Source organism: Balaenoptera physalus (genome assembly GCF_965194825.1).
Source record: "Balaenoptera physalus genome assembly, chromosome: 4".
NCBI classification, from domain to species: Eukaryota; Metazoa; Chordata; class Mammalia; order Artiodactyla; family Balaenopteridae; genus Balaenoptera; species Balaenoptera physalus.
In genome coordinates, this window is record NC_138891.1 from 19,797,018 (window position 1) to 19,811,194 (window position 14,177).

At 41.3% G+C, this 14,177-nt stretch overlaps 1 protein-coding gene across 2 annotated transcripts in view; it reads left to right on the forward strand.

Annotated features, from left to right (window-relative positions):
- Positions 1–209: 209 nt before the first annotated feature.
- Positions 210–14,177, forward strand: part of SLC35G2 (solute carrier family 35 member G2) — a 39,386-nt gene continuing 25,418 nt past the window's right edge. Inside the window, exon 1 of one of the 2 annotated variants that reach the window (XM_082459181.1) lies at positions 210–7,891. The gene's annotated coding sequence lies outside the window, so the exon portion shown is untranslated. Of the gene's footprint in view, positions 7,892–7,914; positions 8,182–14,177 lie in introns of those variants that run through there. The other variant, XM_082459182.1, reaches the window with a different exon arrangement.

Genomic DNA, 14,177 nt, shown 5'->3' on the forward strand with positions numbered 1-14,177 from the left:
AGTTCATTTTGCTATTTGAGTGCAGAAAGGAGAAGAAAGTGAGAGAGATTGGGCGTAAAGAGGTAGACCCTTGTATTGTGACTTTAACCTTCCAGGCAGAAATTCCAAGGCTATCGAATAGACTGTGGAGGAAGCTGAGAGTAGAAGGGGCTTCTGTTCTACTCCCTGTCGGGAATGTGTGGCATAGACAAGGAGGAGCCGAGGTGACTCTCATCATTCTACTCATACTCTTGTGTAGTATGGAAGGGACCCAGAGGCTCCTGCCTGCACTGTGAGGGATATAGAAAGTAGCTGATGGTGCTAGTTGGTCTGTCACCATGGTGGCAGCAAAGTGACTTCACAGCCAAAAGATGCTTGCAAATTACTTGGGCTGGGAATCCTCTGGGAGTCACAGCCAGACATCAGGGGATCCATAGTGCCAGTAAGAAGCAACCAGGACCAGAATTAATCTTCCCTGCTGCATCTCCTTGACTCTCTCTATTGGTGATTCCTCATGTGATTTTTAATTTTTTTGTAAGCCCGTATTTTCCTCTGTGAGTATTGTGACTTGTGGTTGTGGATGTGCTTGACAGTGTTTATGTATCTGTATTTTTTCAGTTAACTTTTAAAAAATTATGGCAAATATACATAGCATACATTTACCATTTTAACTATTCTAAAGTATACAGTTCTAAAGTGTATTCACATTGTTGTGCAACCATCACTACCATTCATTTCCAGAATTTTTTCATCTTCTCCAACTGAAACTCTGTACCTATTAAACACTAAGTCCCCATCCTCTGTTCCTCAGCCCCCACACACCCTCAGTCCCAGGTACAACTATTCTACTTTCAGTCTCTATGAATTTGACTACTCTAGGTACCTCATATAAATCATACGACATTAATTGTTTTGTTACTGGCTTACTTCTCTTAGCCTAATGTCCTTAGGGTTCATCCATGCTGTATCATATGACAGAATTTCCTTCTTTTTAAAGGTTGAATAATCCATTTTATGTACATTCTATATTTTGCTTATTCATCTGACAACACTTGCATTGCTTCCACATTTTGGCTATTGTGAATAAGGCTGCTACAAACATGAGTTTACAAATGTTTGTTCAAGTCCCTGCTTTCACTACATTTAATACCTAGAAGTAGAATTGCTAGATCATATGGTAATTCTAGTTTTAATTTTTTGAGGGATTGTCATACTGTTTTCCGTAGTGAGCATTCTATTTTACATTCCTACCAGGAATGCACAAGTGTTCCAGTTTCTCCACATCCTCACCAACATTTATTATTTTCTGTTTTTGTTTTTGATAATAATCTCCCTAATAGGTGTGAAGTGGTATCTCATTGTGGTTTTGATTAGCATTACCTTAATGGTTAGTGATACTGAACATCTTTTCATGTGCTTATTGGCCATTTGTATATTTTCTTTGGAGAAATGTCTATTCAAGGCTTTCGATAACTTTTTTTTTTTGGCTGTGCTGTGCAACATGTGGGATCTTAGTTCCCCGACCAGGGTTCGAACTCACGCCCCCTGCAGTGGAAGTGGGGAGTCTTAACCACTGGACTGCCGGGGACGTCCTTGATAACTTTTTCATCAGTTGCTCTGTTGTTGTTGTTGAGTTGTAGGCATTCTTTATATATTCTGGATATCAATCCCTTATCAGATACATGATTTGCAAATATTTTCTCCCATTCTATGGGTTGCCTTTTCACTCAGTTGATAGTGTCTTTTGACACACAAAAGACACTTAATTTTGATAAAGTCCAACTTAGCTATCTTTTCTCTTTTTGCTTGTTCCTCTGGTGTTACATCCAAAAAATTATTGCCAGATCCAATGTCATGGAGTTTTGCCATATGTTTTCTTCTAAGAGTTTTATCTCTTACATTTATGTCTTTGATCAATTTTGAGTTAATTTTTTGTATATGGTGTAAGGGCAGAATCCAACTTCATTCTTTTGCATGTGGATATTCTGTTTTCCCAACATTTAATGTTGAAAAGACTACCCTTTACCTACTGCATGGTCTTGGCACTCTTGTCAAAAATCATTTGACCACATATGTGTTTATTTCTGGGCTCTCTGTTCTATTCTTTTGGTCTATATGGCTGTCTTTGTGCTAATACCACACAATTTTGATTACTGTAGCTTTACAGTAAGTTTTGAAACCAGGAAGTGTGAGACCTCCAAACTTGTTTTTTGTTTTCAAGATTTTTTGGCTTTAAGGTTCTCTATGAGTTTTGGGATGGATTTTTCCATTTCTGCAAAAAACATCATTGGAGGTTTAACAGGGATTACATTGAATCTGTAGATCACTTTGGGCTGTACTGACATCTTAGTAATTTAAAGTCATACGGTCCATGAACACAAGGTATCTTTCCGTTTATTTTTGTCTTAATTTCTTTCAGCCAAGTTTTTTAGTTTTCATTGTGCAAGTCTTTCATCCCCTTGGTTAAGTTTATTCCTAAGTATTTTATTCTTTTGGATGCTATTGTAAATGGATTTTTTTCTTAATTCCCTTTTAAGAGTGTTCATTGTTAGTGTATAGAAATGCAACTGATTTCTGAGCATTGGTTATGTATCCTTCAATTTTGCTGAATTAATTTATTAACAGTCTTTTTTTGAGTATTTAGGGTTTTCTACATATAAACTCATGTCATCTGTGAACAGAAATCATTTTACTTCTTCCTTTCCTATTTCAATGTCATTTGTTTCTTTTTCTTGCCTATTTGCTCTGGCTAGAACCTGTAGTACTATGTTGAATAGAAGTGGTGAGAGTGGGCATCCTTGTCTTATTCCTGAGGAAAAGCTTTTAGTCTTTCACCATTGCGTGTAATGTTAACTGTGGGTTTTTCATATATAGACTTTATTATGGTGAGTTAGTTTCTTCTATTCTTAGTTTGTTGAGTTTTAAAAAATCATGAATGCATTTGCATTTTTAATAACCAGAAAATTTCATTTAAAAATCAAGATTTCTGGGAATTCACTGGTGGTCCAGTGGTAGGACATGGCACTTTCAGTGCTGTGGGCCCAGGTTCGATCCTTGGTCTAGGAACTAAGATCCCACAAGCAAGGGTTTCCGTGGTGGTGCAGTGATTAAGAATCTGCCTGCCAGTGCAGGGGACATGGGTTTGAGCCCTGGTCCGGGAGGATCCCACATGCTGTGGAGTAACTAAGCATATGCGCCACATCTACTGAGCCTGTGCTCTAGAGTCCGTGAGCCACAACTATTGAGCCCGCCTGCCACAACTACTGAAGCCCGTGTGCCTAGAGCCCGTGCTCCACAGCAAGAGAAGCCACCGCAATGAGAAGCCTGTGCACCGCAACGAAGAGTAGCCCCGACTCGCCGAAACTAAAGAAAGCCTGCGCAGCAACAAGTACCCAATGCAGCCAAAAATAAATAAATAAATAAATAAATAAATAAATCCATCCCAGAAAGAATTAAAAAAAAAAAATCAAGATTTCTACCCCATATTTAAAAAATAGAAGATCTTTCAACACTGGATTCACATTTCCTTATGGTCTCTGAAGCTGAATGAACAGCTGCTCTCCTTATACAGCATTCTCTTCAGACATGATCTCCATACAGACTTTTTACTCGTTTTACTTATCTAGAGGGATTTACTTTTGGACCCCTGTAATCATAATAGCAAACATTAATTTAGTGCTTACTGGGTGCCCAACACTGTCCTAAGCCCTTTACATGTATGAGTTAATTTAATCCTCATAACAACCCTGTATAGTAGGTTATTATTATCCCCTTTTCTGATAAGGAATCTGAAGCTCAGAACTAGTAATTGGTGAAGTGAGCAAATGTGGTAATAGAGTAGTAAATGATAATGAAGAAAGAATTGATTGGGGGAAAATTGATAACTGTGCTTATTGTTGGTGCCCTTTGTTTTGTACACAATTTGAAGATTAAGGCAAGTGCTTGAATTTTGAGACAGCCAAGTTGCCTCACTTATTTCAAGATTTGTGGTGTGCCAGGTATTGGAGGTTGATAAAAGTCTGAATGTTCCTAAAATGGGGTGTTACTGTGTGCCTCCCTGCGTGGATATACAAACCAGTTCTTAGTTGTTTGGCCCAGAGTGCTACAAGAACTGAGCTTTGTGTCTAACTGCAAGAGTGAAGTGGTGGTGGTGCTGATGGAGGAAACACGTATTTTCACAATGGTAATCAGGAACTCTAGTAACTTCTTCAGGCTTTGAGGAATTTGAATCATTTTTTGGGATCAGAAAACAGACCTCTTAAATAAAGTCTGTATGTATATGGAAACTCAAAACAAAATATATTTAAAAAATCTTTTCTGGCACCTCTTTCTGTAGGAACAGCAAAATATTTCACTTTATTTTTCAGGTTGAAAGAACTTCAGCTGCCTTGCTCTCCATGTCAACATGATGTCATTTTCAAAAGAAACACTAGTCTAGTATTAAAAAATTGAAAATCAGTATAAATCTTAACTGAAGTTTCTTTGGGAGGTACCTATAATGGACATGTTCTTTTTTCATCTGCCCATCACTTTTTTTTTTCTTGTGTATCCTTTTGGAGATATTCTCTCTAGACATGTATATTTGTATGTCCCTATACATTTCTATGTTTCCACCTGCCTATTGGTCTGTCTGTTTGTCCATTTCTCACTCTCTAGTCCCCCTCTTTTACACAAACAGCAACTTACATTCCACACTGGTCTGTACTTGTTTTTGTTGTTGTTGTTTGTTTGTGTATTTCCTATGTTAACAGTATATTCTTAGAAATTGTTTCATATTGTTATCACAGTTTGTGACACCCAAATTTGCCCATCACTTTATGGGTTTTTTTCTGATAATAGAACCTTGATTTTTCTTTGGAGAATGACTCCTCCCCCATTTTTTGTCCCCAGACTAAAGCATATGGTTGGGTATATGATCCAGAATTTGCTAATGAGACATAATAAGATTTTATTGGAACTACTTGGAAATATGTGCTTTGTTTCTACTGGAATGATTAGCTATAAGGATGATATAGTTTCAACACTGGGGAAAGGTGGGGAGGTGGGGAAAAATCACTACATGAGAATAAACTCTTTGAAGTCCACAGAGAGAGAAGGAGTGACCATATCCTGATGACATTGTTTGCTCCCTGGATCCAGCCATACCTGAAGCTATCTATTTATAGATTTTTCAGTTAAATCAGTTTGCGTTTTTTACAATTGTCAGAAAAAGTCCTCAATATTATAGCACAAAAGAAGAATTCCACTTATTACACATAACAAAACATCTAAAAATCCTTCTTCCTGTTTCTCAGTATCTCTCAGTATCATTCAGAATGGCAGCTGTGCTAAATTCCTAGTCTCAAACCTCTCAAATTCAGATCACTCTACATCTTCATTTTTCTCACTCCCATCCTCAAAACTTTTCTGGCTCTCTTTCTCCCCCACTTCCTCCAAGAGAAACATAAAATCTAGCTGAGCTTTGTGGATGAGTCTAGCCTTCTGAGGCTCCTTTTGCTTCTGTTCCTCCACTCCTTACCTAGATCAGCACAATTAATGCCCAGGTTGCTTTCTGAACAACAAAGGATACTTCCTCTTCAAAATGATGAAAGGCCAAAGATACTTGTTAATTTTCTGTTCTGGTCTCATTTGTACTCAGTACAAATAGGGGAGATATTAATTCTGTTTGCAAGCAGCTACTCCTGGGGTTACCTTTGGGTAAGTCTTGCCAAGATAGTGCCTCGGTGTTTTGTTTTGTTTTTGTCTGTGTGCTTTTTGAAGGGGTGGGATGGGGAAAGAATTGAACTAGTTAAACCAGTTTGATCGTTTTTACAAGCTAGAGAGATGGTCAGGCCTTGGATTCAGACCCAGCTGACATGGAGTGCTAGGGGCAATCGTTACTCACTCTATTGCCTTTTATTTCCTCCCTCTTTGGGAACATTCTTTGGGTTTTCTACTGAAACAGCCGGAGACTCTCATCAACAACTGCGTCACTCAGCAGCTCCTTCATAAACACATTTTTCAGACACTGTGCCCAAGACTCTTTTAAGTGTCCTAAGGATATCAATTCATTCAAAAGCAGCCCAGCTGCAGTTGGGAGAGCACCAGCACTTGCTCCATAAAGATCTAGATTGTCTCTTCCCATCAAGAGGCACCCAAAAGTTCTATTGTGCTGGACACTTAGATGACCCCCAGCCCTTTTGTGGAACACAATGATTCTGAGTAGTCTGAATCCCATTCTTGGGTCTATTCAAACTGTCTTTAATGCCCTCAGGCTGGGGGACTTGGTGGGGAGATCACCTAGCATGATGGCTGCCTGGAGCCTGGGAGCTATCAAGATGACTCTGGGAGACGTCTCACCTTTTAAAAGTCCCTTCTTTCTTTCTTTCTTCCTTCCTTCCCTCCAACATTTATTTATTTATTTATTTGGCTGCACCAGGTCTTAGTTGTGGCACGTGGGATCTTCGTAGCAGCATGCAGGATCTTTAGTTGGGGCATGCGGGATCTTTAGTTGCAGCATGCAGGATATTTTAGTTGCACCATGCGGGCTCTTAGTTGCAGTGTGCGGGATCTAGTTCCCTGACCAGGGTCCCCTGCACTGGGAGCATGGAGTCTTAACCACTGGACCACCAGGGAAGTCCCAAAAGTCCCATCTTTCTTTGACACATTTTTTTTTCTTATGAATCTTCCCAACCGCAGTGGAGTATTATAGAGTCCTGGAATGGTAGGAAGAAAGTGGTAGGATAAAGATGGCATGGCACATCCAGGGGATAGTTGAGAATTTAAGGAAGAGACTATTTAAAAAGGTGTGGGCAGGGTTAAAGGAAACATCTGGGAGCCAGGCCTGCAGGGGCAAGGGCAGCAAGTGGTAAACAGAACTAAGAATGAACTGTAGGAGAGGGCCACAGGATTGGAGTAATGGCGTTCAGATAAAGAATGCAGCCACTGCTAATAGAATGGCCCTCTGAGAATGTAGCGGAGAGGTCCTGAATAACATCCTGCCCTGTGATCAACATTCTGCCCTGTGATGGACCTGCTGCACATGCCTCCCATTGGCCAAAACCAGGCAAAAGCCAGAGGACAGTTGATGTCGCCCATAAAAGTCAGCCCTGAGTCACAGAACAGGGTGGTGAGTGGATCTGGAAGGACAGAGGAAAAACCAGCAGTCACTTCCTATCTTTTCCCACAGCTAGCACCTTGGTTCAGGCCTCACCCTTCCTTGCCTGGCCTATGCTGATGGCCTTCCTGCCTGTCCTCGTGACCCTGTTTCCAAGAAGCTGTATTCATTCAGCACGGGACTGGGGTATATAGACCTCAGTCCAGGAACCAGATCTGCAGCGTCAAGACCCTTGCCCCAGAGACCTCATCGGTAAAACGCCAGGTGGAGTCGGGATGCCCGAAGACCTTCCCGGACCACGATTTACTGATGCTAGACATATTTTAAATATCAAGGAATCGACTTGCGACTTTTAAACGCAAAGGGACAGGTGGAAATGGATTGAGGCTGCCTCCCTGCCCCCTTCCAGAAAACCATGTCACTCCGGCAGACCGGCGATTGCTTCAAAACCATGTCACTCCGGCAGACCGGGTCTCTCGAAGGGCATAGGCTAAAGCGATCCCGGAAGGCACTTTCGCGGCGCCTGGGCCCTCCCACCGCGCGAGTAAGGGGCACAAATCCCCGGCGCTCCCCCGCGGTCTTCCACTTGGGCACCTGCCGGTGGGGAGCGAGGGGGAGTAGCTGAGAGCGCAGGCGCAGGGTTCGTGCCTGCGGCGCCGCTCTCCCTGCCCAGCCAGGCGGCCTCAGCCGCCCCTGCCGCGATTTTCCGGGCGAAGCGCGCGGTGGCCTCAGTGGGCTCAGAGCCTGGACTAGGCGCGCGGCAGCGGGCAGCCCCGGCCGGAGCACCGGGCGCGCCTTCCTCGCCGCGACACACAGGTAACCGGGCCCCGGCAGCTGGTCGGCAGCAGCGGACTGGGACCTCGACCCTGCCTGCCGGGCCGCCCCACCCGTAAGGAGTGGGAGCGTACCCCGAACCCCACACGCTCGCTTTTAGCCGAGGCACCTAAGAGGCCAAGTCCCTCTTTTGGGGTTGGGCCGGGCCCTGGGCGAAGCGCCCCGCCCCCTTTACAAGCCTTTGCGGAGGCTCTGCTCGACGCCTGAGCGGCTGCGGGGGCCCCACTTCCCGGCACTGCTTTCTTGGAAAACCTGGACACGGGTTCGGTAGGGTCAGTATCAGCTGTGCGCCCCCGTTTCCTGCCGCCGTCGCATGTATGGGTCCTTCCCCGGCCTCTCTGATAAAGGCCAGGAGCTACTGCTTTCCTTTCGTCCAGGAGCCCACCCAAACAAGGGAGAGTCCCTATGGCGCCATGGGATCAATTTCAAATATAAACTTTTAAGAATGCTGGATGGTTTTAGAAATAGGGCCAAGAATGAGTATTTTCCTTTACTCTGTTGTCTGTCTCTGACTCTTGGACGCCAGTCTATATGGGTTGAGATTTTCGCGGAGAATAAACGGTTTGGAGAAATCTTTCCCCAACGAACGGCGAGGGCAAGGAGGAAGGGCCAGGCCGCGGCCGAACGTAGCGGGTGGAGGCGCAGAGCAAGTCCGCTCAGCCTCCCCACCTCCGGGACCCCTCTCTGACCCGGCTCTGGGCCGTAGAATTTCTACGCCTCGTGCGCCCGTTTGGCCTCTTTAGAGAGAAGAGGATGGCAGGGTGGCGCGCGCCAGCAGGAAGGGCGAGTGGGAGCGCTGCGCGGACCCGCATCTCCGGCAAGGCTTTCGCCGGGCTTGGCGAGGAGCGGGATGGAAAGCTGGCGTCTCAGTGACGATTGAGGGCCCGGAGACAGTGACGCACTAGGCGGAGAGGGCTGGGGGTGCCTGGGGAAGGGGCGGTCTCCGCCGGCTTTACGGCTCGAAAGGACTCGATTGGGGTTGCCCGTGTCCGTGGTGCTGAAGTGCTTCAAGCTCCTTCGTCGGCTTACTTCCCGGGCGGCGGCCTGCCTTGCGGTTCTACTCCGCACCTTTGAGTAGCCGCTCTCCAAGGCAGGTGGCCAGAGTGGCGCCGGCTCCCTGGCTCGACACTGAAGCCCTTTGCGGATCGGTTGATGCTGGTTTCCCGCAGATAACATGAAGGCAAATGTGGCTCGCCCGGGGCTGCAGATAAAGCATATGCATAACAGGTTTGATTTACCTACATGGGAGGACACAGGGTGAGCATAAACATGAACTCTCACGTATACATATGCATAGCATATGTAGGATGCATGTATGTGTATATGCACACAAAGATTACGCACATGTAAATACACTCATTGGTTTTCAATGCCAGCACACACTACAAGCCACACATTTTTTCCAGAGCTTCTTTTGTAATCCATCTTTATTTTTTGACACCTTTAGTGTTTCTGAACTCCGCAGAACCATTAACTTCCATAGTCATCTGTTCCCAAGTCACAGAACCTTGGGAACAGGTGAATTAAAGTGTTTGGTATTTTGCTGAGCAACGAAGTATTTACACATATTTTAATTCCAGAACAAGGATAGTCTAGAAAGATGTAAAATTGATATTGATACAAAAAAGATGTTGCTAAAGGAAGTTTCAACAAAAAGAATTAATGAAAAATTTAATACAGAACAATTGCTAGCTAACGATCTTATGGAAAGTTATAATCTGAAGAAAATATGACTAAGATGTATCATAATGCTGACAATTTCAAATATACTGGTGGGATATGGTTTGTGAACTCTGTAAAGATTACATATATACTTTTCAAAACATTGAATATCTGTGGTTTTTCTCTCATAAAATGTATGCTCACTGTAAGAAATTTAGGTGACAGAAATACATAAAACCAGAGAAAACCATTGTAAATAGATATTTTAAAAATTGAAGCATAGTTGATTTACCATATTGTGTTAGTTTTAGGAGTGCAGCAAAGTGATTCAGTTATACATATATGCATTATATTCTTTTTTTCTGATTCTTTTCCATTATAGTTTATTACAAGATATTGAATATAGTTCCCTGTGCTCTACAGTAAATCCTTGTTATTTATCTATTTTACATACGGTAGTGTGCATTTGTTAATCCCATGCTCCAATTTATCCACCCCCCTTCCCCTTTGGTAACCATAAGTTTGTTTTCTAGGTCTGTGCGTCTGTTTCTGTTTTGTAATTAAGTTCATTTGTATTTTTTTTTAGATTCCACATGTAAATGATATCATATAATATCTGTCTTTGTCTGACTTACTTCACTTAGTATGATAATGTCTAGGTCCATCCATATTGCTACAGATTACATTGTTTCATTCTTTTTTATGGCTGAGTAATATTCCATTGTGTATCTATCTATCTATATCTATACCTATATCTATATACCTCACATCTTCTTTATCCATTCATTTGTTGATGGACAGTTAGGTTGCTTCAATGTCTTGCCTATTGTAAACAGTGCCTCTATGAACACTGGGGTGCATGTATCTTTTTGAATTAGAGCTTTCATTTTTTCTGGATATATGCCCAGGAGTGGGATTGCTGGATCATATGGTAACTCTATTTTTAGTTTTTTACGGAACCTCCATACTTTAACAGATTTTCTCTTAGATGAACACACATGCATTTTAAATGGACCAATCTTCTGTTGGTTGCATTTTCACTATATAATTTATCATTAATGTCTTTCAAACCAATACATATAAAACTAGGTCATCATCATTAAGTGTTGTATAATATTGCACTATGTGGGCAGAACATAATTTGTTTAAGCAATCTTATAATAATGAACACTTATTTATTTCCAATTTTTGCTGTTATTAGACAGTTCTGCAAATAATATCTTCGAACAAACATTTGTGCACTTATTTATTTTCTTAGAAAAAAAATCCTAGAAGTGAAATTGATCGTTCAGTGGATATGTACATTTTATTTTTTGATACATTGATTTGTTTATTTATTTGTTCAATTATTTCCTGTCTCCTCCCTTGCGTGCTTTATTCTTTACTATGTTCTCAGTATCTACACAGTGTCAGATATATGTGTATTCAAGAAATATTTGTTGGAAGAACACTATTTCTAGATTGTGCTACAGAAAAGATGTACCAATATATACCAACATAAACACTGAATTAATGTCAGTATCCCCACACTATCACCAAAATCAGGGTTTTTTTCCAATTGAATAGACAGTAAAGAGCATCTTTTTATATATTTATTGGTCATACTTATTTTTGTTTTGTGAGTTTCCAGCTCATATCCTTATTTTTCTGTTGGTGTGCTTATATCCTTTTTCTTATTTGTAAAAACTCTTTGTATACTAAAGACTCTGTTACATGTTGCAATTTTTTCTTGATTTTTTTATTTTTAAACTTTATGATATTTTCTGCTGTATAGAAAATTTCAGTTTTTATGTAGTCAAATATATCTTTCCCCTTCCCTTTTATAAAAAAAATCATTTTATTTTATTGGCTGCACCATGAGGCTTGCATTATCTTAGTTCCCTGACCAGGGATCAAACCCGTGCCCACTGCAGTAGAAACGCGGAGTCCTAACCACTGGACTGCCAGGGAACTCCCAGATTCCCTTAATTTAGTTAGAGTTAAGAGATAGAAGATAAAGTTAGGTTGCAGCATTGTGGCAACCAAAGCTCTGCACCACAACTAATTAGACCCAGGATTAGAGGTCTCTGGTTAAGAGGGTGACTTTCTTCAAAGCAGGCCAGCTATGCCATTCTCCCAGCATTTGTTGAGTCTGGCAATGCCCTCCGGCCTAGGGATTCCAAGAAGAAGATAAGGACACAATCTCTGTTCTTGGAGCAGTAACACTTTATCAGGGGTTTGTGTTACATACACAATTCACATTGATACCTTGTATCAAGGACTGTAACAGAGTCCTGCAGAAGCTGTTCTTGAGCCCAGAGGAGGAACAGATTGTTTAGTGAGAGCCTTCTCCAAGTAGTTCACCTGGAAGTTTGTGGGGACGTGGGTGGGAATTTGCCAGATATTGCCTTGTTGGGCAGTAAGTAGTTGATGACCTCAAGTTGGACCGGAAGCTGACAGTCTGGATTTGAAGGCTGACTGCCACAGTAAGCTCCTTGTAAGCTTGGGCAAGTTACTGAAGCTTGCTGATCTTTGCTTAATTTTTTTTCTTTTTAAAGAGGGACTGATATTAGTGCCTGCCTTGTTGGGGTTGTTGTGGGATTAAGTAAAATAATACACACTGAGCCCTTGGTATAAGCCTGGTGCATAGTAGTCTAGTCTATTTATTTTCTTGCCTTTCTATAAAGTTGCATGTAAATCACTCTGGACAAGTGATTATTGATCCCATTGTCAGAGCTCTTAAGGGTAAAACTATGAACCCTTTGTGTCTTCTGAATCTGTGAATAATTCTCCTAATCTGGAAATTTCTCTCTTAATGTTGCTTAAATCCCAAGCTGCTGCTTTTTACTGGTTCTCTTGCTATCCCAAACCAAAATAGGTCTAGTCTGAAATTGTCATTACTTTTGCTTTGTTCTCTAGTACTCTGATGTTAAAGCAAATACATATTTAATTGTATAACTTTCTTTAACATGCATAGCATTTGTTGTGTCTGTTTTGTGGTACTTGTTAGCATATTTCTTTTCTCCAAAATGAACATGTAAGTTCTTTAAGAGAAAGCATATGTTTTCTTGATTTTTTAAAAAGTTATCTTTTATTACCATTGTCTGTTTTTTAAAAAATTTAAAAATTAAGTAATTATTTTTGGCTGCATTGGGTCTTCATTGCTGCGCATGGGCTTTCTCTAGTTGCGGTGAACGGGGGCTACTTTTCACTGCAGTGTGCAGGCTTCTCATTGTGGTGGCTTCTCTTGTTGCGGAGCATGGGCTTCAGTAGTTGTGGCACGCGGGCTCAGTAGTTGTGGCTCACAGTCTCTAGAGCGCAGGCTCAGTAGCTGTGGCGCACGGGCTTAGTTGCTCCGTGGCATGTGGGATCTTCCCGGACCAGGGTTGGAACCCGTGTCCCCTGCATTGGCAGGTGGATTCTTAACCACTGAGCCACCAGGGAAGTCCCTGTTTTCTTAATTTTATCTCTCATACTATGTTAGCAGAGTGCCTTCCACATCATAGGCACCTAGTAAATATTGACCAAATGAAGGAATAAACATAAATGCATGAGGCTGCCAGGATAGCTGGTGTGATCTCAGGCTGCCCTCATAGAAACAGCATCTCCTGACTAGGAGAGATCATAGAAACTGGTATATGTTCAGAGAAGAATGGTTAAGGTGGTAAGATGAAAACCACGATTATACGTGGAATAATTGAGAAAGAGAAGATTTTCAGTTTGGAGAAGAGAAAACTCATGATAGGAGACCTGGGACGGGGAGGGTAGGAAATAGTAGTTCCTCATATTGAAATGTCATGTGGAAGAGGGAATTAATTAGTGACCCCAGAGCAAATATGTAGGAACAGACTCTGGAGATTACATATAGAGAGATTTTTGACTCAATGTTAAAAAAGAATTTTCTAACAATCAGAATGACTCCCAGGTGGCTGTCTTGAGAAGGAATACGTTTTCTGTGACTGTAGGTTCAAACGGAAACTGTACTATTTGTTGGGGTTGCTGTAGAGGCTAGAGTTACTTTCAAAGAAATTGGAGTAGATGAACTCCACAGCCTTTTTCAACTCCCATGGTCTTTAATTCTATGCATATTATTATAATATTGTATATAGTTACCCTATAGTAAATATATACATGCTAATGTATATACTGTATTTGGATAAAGACATATATATCTATGTATGTACTTAACATATAATCTCATTTTTATCATATTGCCTAAATTAATGAAGGATGAAAATTTCGAAAACTTGATCTTGATTATTTAAAACATACTACTAACATCCTTTTTTCTTGAGGACAACAGTTTATAAAATATTGTTCTACATGAACACTGTGTGCTTAAACTATAGTAAACAAGTTTAATAATGTTAGCATCTCAAATGTAAATAAATATTTTTTTCAATTTCTAAATTGAATCTAAAAAGAGAAAACAAATAAGTGAACCAGAGTCAACTTGTCCTGATTCAGATGAGTTGTGGTGTAAAGTTCAGGATTTCATTACCACTATCACCATCATCACTAACATTTATTTAGCATTTACTGTATACCTAGCTCTGCTTTAAGCACCTCACACATATTAACTCGTGTACTTCTCCCAAAAAATCTAGGTAGATTCTGTTATCCCCAG